The sequence below is a fragment of the Dendrobates tinctorius genome, unplaced genomic scaffold (assembly GCF_039654945.1).
Source record: "Dendrobates tinctorius isolate UK_male_01 unplaced genomic scaffold, ASM3965494v1 ptg000151l, whole genome shotgun sequence".
NCBI lineage: Eukaryota > Metazoa > Chordata > Amphibia > Anura > Dendrobatidae > Dendrobates > Dendrobates tinctorius.
The window spans coordinates 26043589-26065000 of NW_027361818.1; the positions used below are offsets into that span (position 1 = coordinate 26043589).

General features: G+C 44.0%; 1 pseudogene; it reads left to right on the forward strand.

Annotated features, from left to right (window-relative positions):
• Positions 1-321: 321 nt before the first annotated feature.
• LOC141050116 (olfactory receptor 6F1-like) overlaps positions 322-21412 on the forward strand; it is a 21277-nt pseudogene continuing 186 nt past the window's right edge.

Sequence of the window (21412 nt, forward strand, 5' to 3'; positions counted from 1 at the left end):
TCTTCACTATGTATGACTTTTTACATAACTTTATGGATAACTTTGTTATACACTGCATTTTAAGAATGTAAAAATATGTTTTGGGATTGTTAACTAATGCTGATGACTTACAGATTTATTATTCTTTTTTTCTATTGACTGGAACACTGGAGACTAATCAGAGAAGAAACATCTCCCGGGACTTCTTCTACCTGGCAATTTGTCTTCATGTAATCCATAAATATCCACAGATAATGAACCCCATTCTTATATTTCATGTCCGCTCTAAGCCGACTTCACTACGATCCATCCTGTAGAGCAACGAGAAGAAATAATGTGAAAATGACTGTGAAGAGCAAAGACATTCCTGATGTGAGAAACATTGGTCTAGCAATGCCCCGAAAGATGAAATCATTGTTACCAAGTGTCTTATACGTCATAATAATAAGAAGCATATTCAGAATTGAGAGTCCTCAGTGGTTGATACCTTGTAATGGCTAACTGAAAAGATGGTAACAAATTGCAAGCTTTCGAGACTCCTCAGGTCTCTTCATCAGTCATTGACTAATACAACATCTGAAGATTCACTAAACCATCTCAAACAGATGTCTGTCCAGCCTCTGTTTGAAGACTTCCATTGAAGGAGAACTCACCACCTATCGTGGCAGCCTGTTCCACTCATTGATCACCCTCACTGTCAACATTTTTTTTTCTAATATCTAATCTGTATCTTCTCCTTTTCAGTTTCATCCCATTGCTTCTAGTCTTTCCTTGTGAAAATATGAGTAATGGTGCTCCCTCTACACTATGACAGCCATTCAGATGTTTGTAGACAGCTATTAAGTCTCTTCTTAGCCTACTTTTTTAGTAAACATTCCCAGATTAGTCAGACATCCATTGTGTTTGACTAATCATGAAGTTCTAATAAAGTTGTAGTAATTATATCAATGTTGGGTTTAAGATCATAATGTCTGCATCTTATCATGTTATATTGATAGATACATCAGTACCACAGGGTCTATAGGATCAGAAAGCGAATAACAATTATACGAAAAGAGAAATTATAGGAGCAGAAGATTGAAAGGTGAAGGGAAAACATTATTTTTGTTTTATATAACAGGTTATAACTTCCACTTTCCCAGTCTACATGCAGAACAGGACGGTGGTTACAGAATTCATCCTCTTAGGATTTCAAGTCAGCAGAAGTTTAAGACTTTTCCTCTTCAGTTTGTTCTTTGTGGTTTATTGTTTGATATTATGTGGGAACCTCCTGATCATCACCCTGGTGTCCACCAGCAAGAACCTCCACACTCCAATGTACTTCTTCATCTCACAACTCTCCATCGGTGACATTTTATTGACCATGACCATTATTCCCAGTATGCTATACATTCTACTGAATAATGGGGGGACCATTGCTTTTACCAATTGCATCACCCAATTGTATTTCCTCTGTTCCTCAGAAGCATTTGAAGGTTTTCTTCTCGCTGTGATGTCCTACGATAGATATGTAGCCATCTGTAATCCTCTCCGTTACGCCTCTATCATGACAAGTGGGTATGTGTGATATTGACCGTCTTCTGTTGGTTGTTTGGATTTTCCTTTAACTTGATCTACACCCTTACAACATCGCAACTAAACTTTTGTGGTCCAAATATCATTGACAATTTATTCTGTGACCTTGTTCCTCTTCAAGAACTTGCCTGTTCAGACATTTTTATTGTCCATTTGGAGATTTATATAGTAGGCATTCCAAATATATTAGCCCCAACCACTATAATTATAGCTTCATATACTTATATTGTCTTAACAGTTGTAAGGATTCCATCCAGTACCGGTAGACAGAAAGCCTTCTCCACCTGTACCTCCCACCTCACGGTGGTCTCCATATTCTACGGGACTATATTCAGTGTTTATGTTGTACCTAAAAAACAATCAGTCACCATCAACAAAATCCTATCCCTGCTATATACTGTGTTTACTCCACTGATCAACCCCATTATATACAGTCTGAGAAACAGAGACATTAGAAAAGCCGTACAGGAAACATTTATCCTTGTGATATGGAAATTTTTTAAGCAACATTTTATGAAGATAATCCACAAAAAAAGACAATAAACAAAAACATTTGCAGGAAGTTATGCCAGTCATAAATTCACAAAGTACATGAATAGACTATTTTATTGAATTTGTAACTTGTCTTCAGGTTTAATTAACCCATTCCTGACATTTGATGCACGATACCGTCCATGTGCCCTGTGCCTTAATGCCCATGGACGGGACAGTACGTCATACGCAATCAGCCGTGCTCATGGGGGAGCCCGGCTGATCGCTGCCGGGTGTCAGCTGATTATCACAGCTGACACCTGACACTTTGTTCCAGGAGAGGTCACAGGCTGCTCCCGGCACATTAACCCCCAGCATACTGCGAACAAACATGATCGCAGTGTTCCGTTGGCATAGTGAAGCATCGTGCAGGGAGGGGGCTCCCTGCATGCTTCCCTGAGACCCTCAGAACAACAGGATATGCTTGCTTTGTTCCGAGGGACTCCTCCCTGCAGACACCCAGATCCAAAATGGCCACAGGATCCTTCCGGGTCCAGCAGGGAGGTGGCTTCTCAGTGCCTGTTGAGAGCAGGCGCTTAAAAGCCGCCTGCACTGCCTGTCAGATTGCTGATCTGACACAGTGCAGTGCAAAGTGCCAGATCAACGATCTAACACTGTATAGTGATGTCCCACCCTGGGACAATGTAATAAAGTAAAAAAAAGTGTAAAAATAATTTTCCAAAAATTACTAAATAAAGAAGAAAAATATTCTCCAATAAATGCATTTCTTTATGTAAATAAAAAAACAATAAAAGTACACATATTTAGTATTGCCCTGTCCATAACGACACGTCCTACAAAACCCACTAGTTAACCCCTTTAGTGAACCCCTTAAAAAAAAAAACAAGGCAAAAAGCAATGCGTTATCATCATACCGTCGAACAAAAAGTGCAATTACACATGATCAAAAAGACAGATATAAATAAACATGGTACCAATGAAAACGACATCTTGTCCCACAAAAAATGAGCCATGATACAGCATCATCAGGGAAAAATAGCTCGCAAAATGATGTGATGCAAAACTAATTATTTTTTATATAAAATTATTTTTATTGTATAAAAGCACCAAAACATAAAAAATTGATATACATGAGGTATCGCTGTAATCGTACTGAGCCAAAGAATAAAACTGCTGTATCAATTTTACCACACGCGGAACGGTGTAAACACCCCCCCCCCACAAAAGAAATTCATGAAATGCTGTTTTTTTCATTCTGCCTCCAAAAAAAGGAATAAAAAGCGATCAAAAAGTGTCATGTGCCTGAAAATGGTACCAATAGAAACACCAACTCATCCAGCAAAAAATAAGACCTCACATGACTATGTGGGCCAAAATTAAAGCTCTCAAAATGTGATGATGCAAAAACTATTTTTTGCAATAAGAAGCATCTTTTAGCATGTGACAGCTGCAAAACATAAAAACCCGCCATAAATAGTAAATCAAACCCCCCCGTTATCACCCCCTTAGTTAGGAAAAAATAATAAAATTAAAAAAATGTATTTACCTCCATTTTACCATTAGGGTTAGGGTTAGGTTTAGGGTTAGGGCTAGGAATAAGGTTGGTTAGGTTTGCGGTTAGGGTTATGGTTAGGGTTGGGATTTAGGGTTAGGGGTGTGTTGGGGTTAGGGTTGGATTTAGAATTGTGGAGTTTCCACTGTTTGGGCACATCAGAGGCTCTCCAAATACAACATAGCGTCCGATCTCAATTCCAGCCAATTTTGCATTGAAAAAGTCAAACGGTGCTCCTTCCCTTGCGAGCTCTGCCTTGCGCCCAAACAGTGGTTTACCACCACATATGGGGTATCAGCCTACTCAGGACAAATTGCACAACAACTTTTGGGGTCCAATTTGTCCTCTTACCCTTGGAAAAATAAAAAAAATTGGGGACTAAAAGATCATGTTTGTGGAAAAAAATATGATTTTTTTATTTTCACGCCATGGCGTTATAAACTTCTGTGAAGCACTTGGAGGTTCAAAGTGCTCACCACACATCTAGATAAGTTCCTTGGGGGGTCTCGATTCCAAAAATGGGGTCATTTGTGGGGGGTTTCCACTGTTTAGGCACATCAGGGGCTCTACAAATGCGACATGACGCCCGCAGACCATTCCATCAAAGTCTGCATTCTAAAACGTCACTACTTTGATTCTGAGCCCCAACATGTGCCCATACAGTAGTTTTCTCCCACATATGCGGTATCAGCGTACTCAGGACAAATTGGACAACAACTTTTGGGGTCCAATTTCTCCTGTTACAATTGGAAAGATAAAAAAATGTCGACTAAAATATCATGTTTGTGGAAAAAATATGATTTTTTTATTTTCACGCCCGGGCATTATACACTTCTGTGAAGCACTTGGGGATTCAAACTGCTCACCACTCATCTAGTCAAGTTCCTTGGGGGATCTAGTTTCCAAAATAGGGTCACTTGTGGAAGGTTTCCAATGTTCAGGCACATCAGTGGCTGTCCAAATGCGACATGCCATTCAATCTCAATTCCAGCCAATTTTGTGCTGAGAAAGTCAAATGGCACTCCTTCCCTTTTGAGCTCTGCCATGCACCCAAACAGTGGTTTACCCCCACATATGATATATGGTATCAGCTTACTCAGGACAAATTGCACAATAACCTTTGAGGTCCTGTTTCCCTTTGGAAAATAAAAATTGGGGGTGAAAAGATTATTTTTATGGAAAAAATATGATTTTTTAATTTTACGGCTGTACGTTATGAATTTTTGTGAAGCCCTTCGGGGTTCAAAGTTCTCACCACACATCTACATAAGTTCGTTGGGGGGTCTAGTTTCCAAAATGGGGTCACTTGTGGGGGGTTTCCACTGTTACATCAGGGGCTCTCCAAACGCGACATGGCGTCCGATCTTATTTCCAGCCAATTTTGCGTTGAAAAAGTCAAACGGCGCTCCTTCCCTTCCGTACTCTGCCATGTGCTGAAACAGTGGTCCCCCCACATATGGTGTATCAGTGTACTCAGGACTAATTGCACAATAACTTTTGGGGTCAAATCCTGTTACCCTTGGTATAATAAAAAAAATTGGACCTGAATTAATTTTTTTGTGAAAAAAAGTTAAATGTTCGTTTTTTTTAAACATTCCAAAAATTCCTGTGAAGCACCTAAAGGGTTAATAAACTTCTTGAATGTGGTTTCACTTTTTGGTATTTTCTATCATATAGATCCCTCAAAGTGACTTCAAATGTGATGTGGTCCCTAAAAAAAAATGGTGTTGTAAAAATGAGAAATCGCTGGTCAACTTTTAACCCTTATAATTTCCTAACCAAAAAAAAAAATTTGGTTCCAAAATTGTGTGCTGATGTAAAGTAAATATGTGGGAAATGTTCATTATTAAGTATTTTGTGTTCAATATCTCTTTGATTAAAGGGCATAAAAATTCAAAGTTGGAAAATTGCGAAATTTTCAAAATTTTTGTCTAATTTCCGTTTTTTTTTCACAAATAAACCCAAGTCATATCAAAGAAATTTCACTATTAACATGAAGTACAATATGTCACGAGAAAACAGTGTCAGAATCACCGAGATCCATGGAAGCGTTCCAGAGTTATTACCTCATAAAGGGAGAGTGGTCAGAATTGTAAAAATTGGCCCGGTCATTAACGAGCAAAGCATCCTTGGGGGTTAAGGGGTTAATCGTTTCATGGAATATGAGCCCCATAACAAGTTGATAATTACCACATCATTCACAAATGAACAAAGTGGCTTTGGTTGTAAGACACAAGTTCTGGAAGAACACCGCGTTCAGATCAATTATACATCACACAATGCTTTATTAATTATTAATTATCTCTGTATATAAAAATGTATGTGTGCATATGTGTGTGTGTCACCAACCAATCACGAAGCATCTTTCATTTCACCAGAGCTGTTTAAAAGAAGCTGAGCTGTGGTTGGTTGCTATGAGCAACAGTTTTCCTTGCAACCAATCACTAAGCATTTTTCATTTCACCAGAGCAGTTTACACCTATGGTATAGCATGATATAATCTATAATATCCATATTTTCATTTGATTTTGTAATTTAAATTTCTTGAGAAAAAAATGAAAAATTATGGAAGCAATTTTTTTTTTCTCTATCAAAATGGCGCCAGTGGTTGAACCTGTGCAGTAGCATCTATCGTGTTCCAAATGATGCTACCGCGCAGGCAGGGCTAGAACCATCTTGATAGAGGCAGCGACCTGTCATATGCCATAAAGATGAATATCTAAGCAGAACACCACATAATGCCCCAAAGCACGAGCATATCATTAACTAAAAACTGCAAATAAAGATTAAACAACAGCCACAAAATGGATTTCTACACCAGGTATCATTTAATCAGTATAACGGTGCCGACCTGACACTGCCTGTAGCTACTGAGCTCAATCCTGCTGTCACTTTAAAGACCGAGCCTCATTTTCCAAATCTGACCAATTTCATTTTATGTGGTTATATCTAGAGATGAACGAATATTTCAGTGTTCGGTTCAGATTACGTTTGCCGAATTTGCAATATTCTCCAATTAATTCATCGAATATTCGTTGAACATAACCGAGCGCCATTCAGCTCAATGAGAGGCAGAAACAAACGCATGCACAGCACCTTGTAACGGATCCAAATGCTGCCAAAACACATCAAATGAGAGACAGACACCAGGAAAGTGGCCTCAATAATGTTATAATACTATTATATATTTTTATGTTATTCCCCTTTTTTCTCTACTCTAAATGCAGTTTAGGATCGGTTTGGTAGTTGTTCCTGTGTATCTATAAAAGTGGCGTAATACTGCGATACACGTATTCCCAGCAACCATATGTGAGTCAGAAATGCAGGCAGGCATATTCTCCAGGCTCTTCCCATTCTGTTTCATCCCTTTCCCATCCATTTCAGCCTTTTCCTCAGGCCCCCAGACCCCTTTGTAAGGACCAGCAGAAAATTACTCGCATTTCCTATTGACTTTCATTGTACTTTTTACAAAGTACTCGTTACGAGTATAGCGATTACGAATATTACGGTACTCGCTCATCACTAACTTTGAGGAGTGTATATGACAGGAAATACCCAAAAGTGACATCATCTTAAAAACTGCACCCCTCAAGGTGCTCAAAACCACATTCAAGAAGTACAGTTGTGTTAACAAGTGTTTGCCCCTTCCTAATTTCCTATTCTTTTGCATCTTTGTAATATTAAATGTTTCAGATAACCCAACAAATGTAAACATTAGAGAAGGATGACACAAGTGATCACAGAATGCAGTTTTTAAATGAAGATTTTGATTATTAAGGAAAAAAATCCAAACCTACAGGGCTCTGTGTGAAAAAGTGATTGTCCCCTGAACCTAAGAACTGGCTGAGCCACGTTTAGCAGAATACCTGCAGTCAAGCATTTGCGATAACTGGCAATGAGTACTTTACAATGCTCTGGAGGAATTTCGGCCCACTCATCTTTGCAGAATTGTTGTAACTCAACCATATTGGAAGATTTCCAAGAATGAACCACCTGTTTAAGGTCATGCCATAGCATCACAATCAGAGTAAGGTCAGGACTTTGAATAGGTCACTCCAATATCCTAATTTTGTTTTTCCTAAGCCATTCAGAGGTGGAGTTGATGGTGTGTTTTGGATCATTGTCCTGCTGCAAAACCCAAGTGGGCATCAGATTGAGGTCATGAACAGATGGCAGGACATTCTCCTTCAGTTTCTTTTGGTAGACAGCAAAATTCATGATTCTGTTTATCATAGAAAGTCTTCCAGATCCTGAAGCACCAAAACAGCTCCAGACCATGACACTACCACCATATTTTATTGTTGGTATGATGTTCCTTTTCTGAAATGCTGTGTTAGTTCTATGCCATATGTATTGTGACTTAGTGGGTATGGAAAGTATTCTTACCCTTCTAAATTTTTAACTCTTTGTTTCATTGCAGCCATTTGGTAAATTCAAAAAAGTTAATTTTTTTCTCATTAATGTACACTCTGCACCCCATCTTGACTGAAAAAAAAACAGAAATGTAGAAATTTTTGCAAATTAAAAAAGAACTGAATTATCACATGGTCATAAGTAGAGTTGAGCGACTTTTGGTTTTTTAGGGTCGAGTTTCGTTTCGTGAAACCCGACTTTTCCAAAAGTCTGGTCGAGCAAGATCGTCCGATTATAGGGAAAAGTCGGGGTCGTCCCGAAACACGAAACCCAATGTAAGTCAATGGGGAATAAAAGTCGGCAGTGAGAGGAGGACAGGAAACACACCTACAGTGCCCATTTGAATGCCAAAAGCATCAATTCTTCTTACTTAAGCTTGTCAACCTTAATTAACTTCATAATACAAATTACGCATTGAAAAATGGGGGTTATTTGGCTAAAGTTGTGGGGGGGAGGGCTGGCTCCAGGTTTTCATGTGATCTAGGCGAAAGAGCGCCCCTTTAACACATACCACAACTCATCATGCTCCGATACGGCAGAGAAATAGCGGTATAGTACAATGAAAAATACTTCACTTTTTACATCTCATGATGAGGCCCATCTATTTCTCCATACAGAATCATTGGTCCCATATAATGTTTGAAACAGTATATGATGAGCTCCACATAATGCTACAGTATATGTTGGTCCCCATGGATGAAGCTCCACTGTGTTATGGGCCCAAATAATGCTCCAAACATAATGGGCCCCATTTCTAATGCTCTAGTGTATAATGGGCCCTGTAAATGCTGCTCCAGTGTCTGATGTCCACCTTTGGAATGTTCCAGTGTATGGTGGGCCCCATCTATCATTCTCCAGAGTATAGTGCTCCCCAAAAATTGCTGTCCCAACATTGAAAACAATCAAATAAGTCTCCTCGCTAGGGAATCCCTGTACTAGTCTGGACTCCTCATCGTCCCCATCTTCCATCTCACTGCACAGTATTTCAACCTTGCAAGTGCTGTGATCCTGAGCAAGCAGGGGGGGCCCACTCGTTGGCGACGGCACTGGCACAGGGCCCCTGATAGTACGGTGGTGTGTCTGATGGCGGGTGGGCCGAACCTGCACTTTCATCTGCAGCTTCCTCTTTGTCACCGTGTAAGATGGAACTGTATATGGGAAGGGTAACCTGAGTTTCATCAGGGTCAGATTCAGGCCGTGTAGCGTGCGAGGGGAATGTAGTGGTCTGGGTCAATGTACCAGCAGATTCATCGAGCAGTGGCTGGGCATCAGTGCACTTGTGTCGCCCCCAGGAGTACGGTCGCCACAGTGGCATTACCTTCCTCCTAGGGAGTGTGATGTCATGCTTGGGAGCAACGAAGGATCTCTCTAGCAGGTTAACTGATTGGGCGGCGTTATTCCCACGAGTCATGACCCTCCAAACAGCGTTCATGAAGGCAAAGTGTTTGTTTTACGTGGGCAGTATGGTTGCAAAGCTGAACCTTAAAGGAATGTCCAGAAGGGCACCACCAGGAGTGGAGCCTACGGTTTAATTCGACTCCACCTGGGAAACCTCAACCATGCAAGCTACAGAAAAGATGCACAGATTGCAAGCTTAATTCCGTTAACGAACGAGACTCCGTCATGCCCCGCGGTCCGAGTCCGGCTTACTAGAGGGACACGTGAGGCTCTGGCACATGAGATTGGCCAATAACTGGTGTGTCATGCCCTTACATGTCCGTGGCTGCATGTGCGCTACACTGAAAAGGCCAGCGTTTGTCGCTTACAGGTGAAGATAACCCGCTGAACAACGTTAGTGATGGGGATCTGTGATTACAATTATTACCCGCGAACGCTGATTTCCCAGTAAGTGCAGGTCAACCGCAGTTCCGGAATTAGGCCTAACCGTCATTCCTGAAAAAATGAAAAACTTACGTGTGCAAACCACAGGTGCTGTAGCTTGCTTAACAGCTCGCCAGCCGTTCTCAGGCCCAGTATGGATTACACGTGATTGCACAAAGGTAAGAAAGGGTAGCGTATCCCCGGATAACATGTATGGATAGCGTACACATTCAAAATATATGTCTATACATCAGGAGGCAGGCTCAGACGGTGTTAGGCCCAGTATGGCTTGCAGGTGATTGCACAAAGGTGAGAAAGGGTACCGTATCCCCGGATAACAAGTAAGGATAGCGTACACATTCAAAATATATGTCTATACATCAGGAGGCAGGCTCAGACGGTGTTAGGCCCAGTATGGCTTGCAGGTGATTGCACAAAGGTGAGAAAGGGTACCGTATCCCCGGATAACATGTATGGATAATGTACACAATACATCTATACATCAGGAGGCAGGCTCAGATGGTGTCAGGCACAGTATGGATTTGATGGCCCAGATTACACAGCGGAGGAGCAGGGAGAGGTAAAGATTGCAAATGCTGGGGCCCTGCCCAAGCAAGGGGGGCCCACTCGTGGGCGTCGGTACTGGCACTGGGCCCCTCATAGTACAGCGGTGTGTCTGACGGCGGGTGTGCACCACCACCGTCAGAGACACTTGATTGCACTATGAGGGACCCTGTGCCAGTGCCCGCGCCCAAGAGTCGGCCTACCCACCTGTCCAGGGCAACGGCACTCGCACGGTGTCGTGCGCTAGGTGGTGACCCCGGCCATGGGGGGGGGAGGCAGCACAGTTAGGGAGTTTTAGAAAGTGGCATATGTTGATGTTGGACATTCAGCTGATGCAAAAGGCGAAATAGGTGAAGTCCCAGGAAGAGGTGGACCAAAGCAAGCCATTTTTCTGTCACCCTATGTGTCATCAGGGGAAGGTGGGACAAAATCCTTGGAAACCCATGCATGGTTCATTTTAATGAAGGTTAGATCATCCACATTTTGGGTTGTTAAAACTAAAAGAGAAAGAGCGCAATAGGGTCTTACCCAAGTAAAAGAGATATGATTCAAGCTGTTATTCTCACCAATAGCAGGAGAGTTTTGTGGCATAAAGGAATAGAGGTCAAGCTGCCGCACATCCAAATGGCCACGCCGTGACCATAGATCATCAGATTTCAAAGAAATAATTTTTGGATTAAACGTGCGCTGCTAGACAAAACGACTCCTTTCCAGATTGCGTACTTGTATACTTTTATTTCCCAACGCGTTTCGAAGTTGAAAACTTCTTCCTCAGGGGATGATATGTACAAACAGACAAGGTAGTTCCCAGTTTTATACATACAAATTTCAAAAATTGGCGCCAAAGTTTTATACATACAAATTTTGGGTTGACAGACGGGTCCTTTTTTCTGTCAGGATTGATCCAGCTGCACTGAAGACTCTTTCCGATAGCACACTTGCAGCTGGGCAAGCGAGCTCCTGTAAGGCATATTGGGCCAATTCAGGCCAGCTGTCCAGTTTAGCGGCCCAATAGTCAAAGGGGAATGACCTGTGTGGGAGAACATCGATATGGCAGGAAAAGTAGTTTGTAACCATAGTTGACAACTGCTGTCTCCTGTCACATTCCATCGATGCAGTATTACCAGTTGTGTGAGCGGTATTTGAAAAATCAGTCCACAACATTGTCATGAAACCCCTGTCTCCAACGCCACTTCTGCTGTGTGCACCACGAACACTTCTGCCAAGCTGCCCCCGGCCCGTACGGCTCGTGTGAGAACCATCACCGCTGCTGTGTGCTGGGAATGCCTCAAGCAACCGATTTGCCAGAGTTGCTTGTTTATTAGCCAATATTAGGTCAAGGTTCTCCTGTGGCATGATGTTTTGTAATTTGCCTTTATAGCGTGGATCCAGGATGCTGGCCAACAAGTAGTCGTCATCGTTCATCATTTTGGCAATGCGGAGGTCCCTTTTTAGGATCTGCAAGGCATAATCTGACATGTGGGCCAATGTTCCCGGTGTCAATGATGCACTGCGAGTGCTGGTTGGAGGAGCACTTTCTGGCAAATCCACATCCCTCCAGTCACTCACAAACCCTGTACCAGACCTTGCCATGCCAACATTTTCACTTGCCCCACGAGATGCATCCTCCTCCCCTAAGTAATCATCCCCATCATCCTCCTCCTCCTCTTCTTCCTCCACCTCATCCAGGAGAGGTCCCTGAGCAGACAATGGCTGAATGTCATCAAGGATTCCCTCCTCCTCTTCCTCCTTATCAACATTGGCTGCATAAGCCTGCTCCTTAAGGTGCGTCAAAGTTTGCATGAGCAGACACATAAGTGGGATGCTCATGCTTAGGATGGCGTCGTCTGCGCTTACCAGCCGTGTGCATTCCTCAAAACACTGAAGGACTTTACAGAGGTCTTTCAGCTTCGACCACTGCACACCTGTCAACTCCATGTCTGCTCTCAAAGTGCCTGGCCGTGTATCCTCCCACAAATGCATTATAGCCTGCCTCTGCTCGCACAGCCGCTCCACCATGTGCAGGGTGGAGTTCCACCTTGTTGCAATGTCGATAATGAGGCGGTGGTTGGGAAGGTGGAGCAATCGCTGCAGCTTCTGCATACGAACGGAGTGTACAGGCGACCGGCGGATGTGCGCGCACAGTCTTCGCACCTTCTGGAGCAGGGCTGTTAACTCCGGATAATTTTTGAGGAAGCACTGCACCACCAGGTCCAAGGTGTGAGCCAAGCAAGGTATGTGGCTGAGTTTTGAAAGGGCTATGGCTGCCACAAAATTACGGCCATTATCACTAACTACCTTGCCTGCCTCAAGATGTACACTGCCCAGCCATGACTCAGTTTGTCGCTTCAAGAACTCGGCCAGCACCTCGGCGGTGTGTCTGTCGCCCAAACACATCATCTGCAACACAGCCTGCTGACGCTTTCCACTAGCTGCTCAATAGGGGGACACATCGTGTGCAACAGTGGCAGCTGCAGATGGAGTGCTCGCACGACTGCGCTCTGTGGACGAGCTTTCGCTTCTGGAGGAGGAGGAGGAGGAGGGTCGAACGCCTACAGCCAACTGTTTCCTATACCGCGGGTTAGGCAGCACTGTCCCACCACCGCTGTCCCCTGTGGACCCTGCATCCACCACATTAACCCAGTGCGCAGTGATGGACACGTAACGGCCCTGGCCATGCCGACTGGACCATGCATCAGTTGTGAGGTGCACCTTTCCGCTCACTGACTGCTTGAGTGCATGGACAATGCGGTCTTTCACATGATGGTGGAGGGCTGGGATGGCTTTGCGAGAGAAGAAGTGGTGACTGGGTAGGTCATAGTGTGGTACTGCATAGGCCATTAATTCGCGGAAAGCTGTGCTTTCCACCAACCGAAAGGGCATCATCTCAAACGAGATTAGTTTGGCAATGTGGGCGTTCAAACCCAGTGTACGCGGATGAGAGACTGAGTACTTTCTTGACCTACTCATAGTGTCTGGGAGGGTGAGCTGGACTTGAGAGCTGCATATGGTGGAAGTAGCGGTGGACAGGGCGGACTGAGAGAGGGTTGATGATGGTGATGGAGTTGGTGTTCTTTCTGATGGCCTAGAATCAGTCTTTCGTTGATATAACAGTGGGATTCCCTGACTGCTGTGGCGTTGCAACGACACCTCAACATTTGCTGCTGTGCTAACCGGTGGGCTTACAGTGGGGGAAACAATGTAGCGTTGCTGACTACCTTCGTTGTGATCAGTTGCACATGTGGCACTTGAGGTTTGGTGTTGTGTCCACGCTTGCAAGTGCATGCTGGTAAAATGTCTAAGCATGCAACTGGTATTCAAATTTTTCAGATTTTTCCCTCGGCTAAAGGTCTTTGCGCACTTCTTACAGATAACCTTGGCCTGATCATGAGGATTTTGTTCAAAAAAGTGCCACACTGCACTCTTCCTACTTTGGCAGACATTTTGCGGCCTAGCACGCTGTGATCTTTTGACCCTCTGGACAAGCTGTCCAGCAACTCTTTTGATGTTTGGAACCTGTCTTTGGAGTGCTCCAGGCCTGCCAGATAACAGCTGTTGCGATGTCGATGTCTGCTGTGGATGCTCCTCATTTGAGCTATTGGAAGCAGCACCCTCTTCCCCCAAAGGATGCCAATCTGGGTCAACAACTGGGTCATCCATCACCTCCTCTTCTATGTCATGTGCACCTTCCTCTGTGTCACCGTGTATGGTGGTATAGTGTGCGGGAAGGGGCACCTGAGTCTCATCAGGGTCAGAATCTGGCTCTGTACACTGCGAGGACAATGTAGTGCTCTGAGTGAATGTACCAGCAGAATCATCCATCAGCGGCTGTGCATCAGTGCACTCCATGTCAGATTCATCTTGGCCTGGGTAATTCACCATTTCACTTGATAATCCAGGCATGGTATGTGAAAACAGCTCCATGGAGTAATCAGTAGTATGGCCTGCTTCATCCTTCAATCTTGGTTGGGGTGAAGGACACAAGGAAAGGTGTGGTTCATGAATATGAGCCTCCAATGACGACTCAGTGCTTTTACTTTTTACAACTGAAGAAGAGGAGGCGATAGAGCTGGAGGCTGAGTCAGCAATGTAAGACAAAACTTTTTCCTGATGCTCTGGCTTTAAAAGCGGTTTGCCAACTCCTAGAAAACTAAGCGTTCGAGGCCTTATGTAGCCAGACGATGACGCAGGCTCAACACCTCCTGCATTCGGTCCTATTTTGCTCTTGCCACTACCATCAGATCCACCACCAACACCATCATTACCAGCTGCCAACCCCCGCCCAATTCCACGGCCTCTCCCACCAGACTTCCTCATTTTTGGTAGAAATGTAGACAAAATCCAACAAACTATATAGTAATGTAAAACAAGGTACAAGGTGTCTATAGGACAGGGGAAATTTTGAATTTCTGCAGACACTTGTGGACACTTTTGGATTGTGTGAGGCCCACTGAATATCTGAGCGCTCTGTCAGAGGCTCGATGGCAGAGCTGTGACCAAAGTCACTAGAGGATAAGGGAGATTTTTAATTTCTGCACACACTTGTGGACACTGGACACTTATGGATTGTGTGAGGCCCACTGAATATCTGAGCGCTCTGTCACAGGCTCGATGGCAGAGCTGTGACCAAAGTCACTAGAGGATAAGGGAGATTTTGAATTTCTGCACACACTTGTGGACATTGGACACTTATGGATTGTGCGAGGCCCACTGAGTATCTGAGCGCTCTGTCACAGGCTTGATGGCAGAGCTGTGACCAAAGTCACTAGAGGATAAGGGAGATTTTTAATTTCTGCACACACTTGTGGACACTGGACACTTATGGATTGTGTGAGGCCCACTGAATATCTGAGCGCTCTGTCACAGGCTCGATGGCAGAGCTGTGACCAAAGTCACTAGAGGATAAGGGAGATTTTGAATTTCTGCACACACTTGTGGACACTGGACACTTATGGATTGTGTGAGGCCCACTGAATATCTGAGTGCTCTGTCACAGGCTCGATGGCAGAGCTGTGACCAAAGTCACTAGAGGATAAGGGAGATTTTGAATTTGTGCACACACTTGTAGACACTGGACACTTATGGATTGTGTGAGGCCCACTGAATATCTGAGCGCTCTGTCACAGGCTCGATGGCAGAGCTGTGACCAAAGTCACTAGAGGATAAGGGAGATTTTGAATTTGTGCACACACTTGTGGACACTGGACACTTATGGATTGTGTGAGGCCCACTGAATATCTGAGTGCTCTGTCACAGGCTCGATGGCAGAGCTGTGACCAAAGTCACTAGAGGATAAGGGAGAATTTTAATTTCTGCACACACTTGTGGACACTGGACACTTATGGATTGTGTGAGGCCCACTGAATATCTGAGCGCTTTGTCACAGGCTTGATGGCAGAGCTGTGACCAAAGTCACTAGAGGATAAGGGAGATTTTGAATTTCTGCACACACTTGTGGACACTGGACACTTATGGATTGTGTGAGGCCCACTGAATATCTGAGCGCTCTGTCACAGGCTCAATGGCAGAGCTGTGACCAAAGTCACTAGAGGATAAGGGAGATTTTGAATTTGTGCACACACTTGTGGACACTGGACACTTATGGATTGTGTGAGGTCCACTGAATATCTGAGCGCTCTGTCACAGGCTCGATGGCAGAGCTGTGACCAAAGTCACTAGAGGATAAGGGAGATTTTGAATTTGTGCACACACTTGTGGACACTGGACACTTATGGATTGCGTGAGGCCCACTGAATATCTGAGCGCTCTGTCACAGGCTCGATGGCAGAGCTGTGACCAAAGTCACTAGAGGATAAGGGAGATTTTTAATTTCTGCACACACTTGTGGACACTGGACACTTATGGATTGTGTGAGGCCCACTGAATATCTGAGCGCTCTGTCACAGGCTCGATGGCAGAGCTGTGACCAAAGTCACTAGAGGATAAGGGAGATTTTGAATTTCTGCACACACTTGTGGACACTGGACACTTATGGATTGTGTGAGGTCCACAGAATATCTGAGCGCTCTGTCACAGGCTCGATGGCAGAGCTGTGACCAAAGTCACTAGAGGATAAGGGAGATTTTGAATTTGTGCACACACTTGTGGACACTGGACACTTATGGATTGTGTGAGGCCCACTGAATATCTGAGCGCTCTGTCACAGGCTCGATGGCAGAGCTGTGACCAAAGTCACTAGAGGATAAGGGAGATTTTTAATTTCTGCACACACTTGTGGACACTGGACACTTATGGATTGTGTGAGGCCCACTGAATATCTGAGCGCTATGTCACAGGCAGAAATTGGCTAGTGTATCACAAACTACAAGGTGTATGCAGAATTGGGCAGAACAGGAATCTCCCTAGAGTGCAGGTCTGTAAGAACGGAACATGTCCTCGACTTATTCTCACAGAGTGACACACTGATAGCTTCACTGTGGCTGTGATAACAGCCGTTACACGGTACTGTGTGAGGAGCGTACACCGCTGTATGGTGTGAAAAAATGCACGCTCAGTACCTCAGCAGGACAAAAAAAAAAAATTGGGATTGCTTTTAAAAAAGCAGTTTGCGGAGCAGTGGGTAAACAGCAATGCAGGAATGTCAGGAAGCCTTAGAAGGCAGCCCAACAACCAACACCACTGATACACCACTATATAGCCTCCCCTTGCACTGCACAGTGACTGGTGTGTTGTACAGGCAAAATCGCTAGCAGCAGAAGCAGTTTTTTTTTCTTCTTCTCAGCAGGACAAAAAAAAAAATTGGGATTGCTTTTAAAAAAGCAGTTTGCGGAGCAGTGGGTAAACAGCAATGCAGGAATGTCAGGAAGCCTTAGAAGGCAGCCCAACAACCAACACCACTGATACACCACTATATAGCCTCCCCTTGCACTGCACAGTGACTGGTGTGTTGTACAGGCAAAATCGCTAGCAGCAGAAGCAGTTTTTGGTGTCTTCTTCCCAGCCTAACGCTCTCCCTACAAAATCAGCAGCTCTCTCTTTTCTGAGATCAGCATGAGTAACATGGCGGTCGGCGTGCACACCCTTTTATACCCCCTGTGACGCCCACCAAAGCAAGCCAATCACTTGCATGCCCTTCTGAAAGATGGTGGTGACCCGTGCCTATGTCATCACTTTGCCCACAGTGTCCGTGGATCCTGATTGGCTGAAAAAGAGCGCAAAACAAACTTTTGAAACGCGACTTTGGCGCGTAAGTCGCCGACCTCGTGGCCGACCTCATCCTAGGGTCGGGTTTCGTTTCATGAAACCCGACTTTGCCAAAAGTCGGCGACTTTTGAAATTTTTCGACCCGTTTCGCTCAACTCTAGTCATAAGTATTCAGACCATTAGCTCAGTACTGAGTGGGTGCACCCTTGTGAGCTAGTACAGCCATGAATATTCTTGGGAATGATGCAACAAGTTTTCACGGAAAAATGTTAAGAAACATTTTTCCTTCACAACTACATGTATATAACGCTAAATAAAAATAATTAAAAAAAAACTTCCCTTTAGCATATGATCACACGGAGCATTTTGGCTTTAGTTTTTCCTTTAACATTTCTGAGGGCTCTCACTCCTACATTTGGGAGGTCCCTCTCTCATGCCAAATAGTTAGCAAGATAGTGTAATACATATTCCCCATCCCTTTACAATGCCATGTAAAACAAGCCCATTTGAATTTTGGGCTTTGCCAATCACCACCACCATGTCCACTGCCATGTCATTATGCAGCCCTTGCTGACAAATAGCAGAGTGCTAGCGGGTGCCATGAAGCCTGAGTTTGGTAAGGGATCTCAGGTGGCCCTGTATCATATATTTGTGAGAGCTTTCACTCCTACAGTTGGGCTGTCCCTCTCTCATGCCAAATAGTTAGCAAGAGATGGGACCACATATTCCCCATCTCTTTACAATGCCATTTCAAACAAGACCATTTGAATTTTGGGCTTTGCCCGCCACCAGCACCACCATGTCCTATGCCATGTTATTAGGTGGCCTTCAATTCACATTTTCAGAGGGCCACCATGTGCTGAAACCTGAGTTTTGTGAACTCCTCTGTTCATATTGGCCACAGTATCCCAATGGAGCCACTGTTATAGCGGGTGAAGCCGCTAAAGGTGAATATAATACAGGAGTTGGGGGAGCTGTATGATCAGTGTCAGGAAATTGGATTCTACCAGACACCAAAAGCATTAGAATTAAATTCTGTATCCAGTGTAACAAGTGAGGGCCTGTATTGTGCTCAGTCTGTTAGGCCTGAAACCCATGTCAGGAACATGTACAAGCCTCATTTTACTTGGAAGCAGCCTCCTCAAGGGAAAGAGACAGGTGAGCCATTGACCAATCTGCACAAGACCAAGAACTTCTTCTGGACACTACCCAACCAGGCAGAATGGATCTTTTACTTGGTGCTGAGTAACAATGGAGTAATTACAGGATATGTCCCAGAGAGAGTTGAGGTCTGTGGAGTGTTGAGCTCAGTTAAAGGCCTTAAGCCCCCGTCACACACAGCGAGATCGCTAGTGAGATCGCTGCTGAGTCACAAGTTTTGTGATGCAACAGCGATCTCACCAGCGATATCGCTGTGTGTGACAGGTATCAGCGACCGGCTCCCCCTCCGGGTATCGCTGATCGTTCTGGAAAACCCTGGAAAATTTTTTGATGGTTGGTCTCCCGCTGGCAAGCACGCGTCGCTGGCAGCATGGTCATTAATTTAGCAAAATCGCGGCGATTCCGCCCACATAGGAATGCATTGTTCTGCTTACTTTCTGCGTGTGGCTGTGCCCATCATGCGAAAAGTAAGCAGAACATTTGTCGATGGTACCCACGGTCCGGAGGAGAGGAGACTGTCCTCCGGGCTGTGGGTACTATATCCCTGTAAAAATTGAATTAAAATAAAAAATATTCTCACCTTCCGGCATCCCGCACAGCCTTCCTGCCTCTCTCCACACTCCCAGCATCTTGCGGTCCCAGTAATCCTTAACGAGAATGACCGAGATGACGTCGCGGTCTCGCGGGAGCCCGACGTCTCGTGGTCATTCGCGATGATGTCGCGGAGGCGTGACGTCTCGAGGTCATTCGCGCAAAGGATTACTGGGACAGGAAGATGTCGGGAGTGTGGAGAGAGGCTGGAAGGCTGCGCGGGATGCCGGAAGGTGAGAATAACAATATTTTTTATTTTTTTATTATTTTTTACATCCTATCTTTTACTACTGATGCCGCATAGGCAGCAGCAGTAGTAAAAAGTTGGTCACACTCATCAAACACTGTGTTTGACGAGTGTGACCAACCTGTCAATCTGTTCTCCAAGCGATTCTAAAGATCGCTTGGAAAACGCTAGCATTCTATAAGCTAATTATGCTTGCAAATCGCTAGTTTTTCCGCGGGAAAGTCGCGGGAATTTAAAATGCGATTTTCCCGTGGAATGGAATTCTGGAATTCTCTCTGTAACTTCCGCGGGAATTCTGCTACGTGTGAACTTATCCTACGGCTGAAACCTGAAGAATTGTGTGTAGCATATTAGTGCATTCATGTTCCAAAATGTTCAAGTCCACAACCAAAAATCAACATCAGGCTACCAGATACAATTAAAGAAACCGTAAGAAGTACAACACAATAAACAAATAATAATAATAGAATATACAGAGATTGAGAGTAGAAATTTGACCATTGCACAATGTTTTCCAAAAATAAACCCAAGGTGTCTGTATCATACACGCTGAAAGCCGCCTTGATTGGGACATCACAATGCACTTTTCTGTTATTACCAGAGGTATATAAAAGAAGTCATAATTTTCTATTGGTTTAATATATAGCGAATCTTTATCTAACAGTTGTGCGACTGTCGCAAAGCCTGCAGAGATACGCAATCGTGACTAATTACCTCTTATTTTAATGGATCTGCTGTTTCCGTGTGTAATAAAACTGATATCTTAAAAAAAATTGCCACTTGTTGCTAGATATATTGAATTGTACTTAGCACCTCTGGAGACCTTGGTGGCCATTCAACTTGCCCACGACGACCAATCCACTTTCCAGGAAGCTGTTCATATAGGAATGCTCGGACCTGACACCCACAATGTGGTGGTGCACCATTTTGTTGGAAAAACTCAGGGAACGTGCCATCTTCAGTGCATAAAGAGGGCAACACATCATCATGTAGCAATTTTGTCGTGGGCCAGTTGAATGGCCACCAAGGTCTCCCGATCTGACCCCCTTAGACTTTTATCTTTGGGGTCATCTGAAAGCAATTGTCTATGCTATGAAGACATGAGATGTGCAGCATCTGAATCAATGGATACTGGAAGCCTGTGCTAGCATTTCTTCTGCGGTGTTGCTATCAGTGTGTCAAGAGAGGGAGAAGAGGGTTGTATTGACAATCCAACATAATGGACAGCACTTTGAACGCATTTTATAAGTGGTCATAAACTTGTAAATAACTCATGAAAGAATAAAGTTACGTTAAAACCAAGCACACCATTGTTTTTCTTGTGAAAATCTCAGTAAGATTGATGTGTCACATGAACCTCTTCCCATTGGAAAAAAATAAAGTTGGATCCAAAATGGCCGACTTCAAAATGGCCAATATGGTCACCTCCCATCTTGAAAAGTTCCCCCCCTCCAATATACTAAAGTGCCACAAACAGGAAGTTGATATCACTATCCATTCCCATTTTTTTTTTAGGTGTATCCATATAAATGGCCCACTCTGTATATTATATTCCTCCATTGAGCAGGAGTGGTCTTCAGGGAGTTATTCCACCTGGCACCTTGTCTTCATTTTATGCATAAATATCCACAGATAATGCCTCGCTTTTCTGTGTCTGGTGCGCATGGAAGCTAAGTAAGCTGCTACCTAACATTATTATCACTTTCCCCAGATCAACTAGAAGAAAATAATGTGAAGATGAATGTCAAGATCAAAGAAATATCTAATGTGAGTAACAAATGTGTAATAAACTCGAGGAAAGACTTAAAGATTAAAAATGTCTGATAATCAAAATGCAAGAAATGAAGAAATGG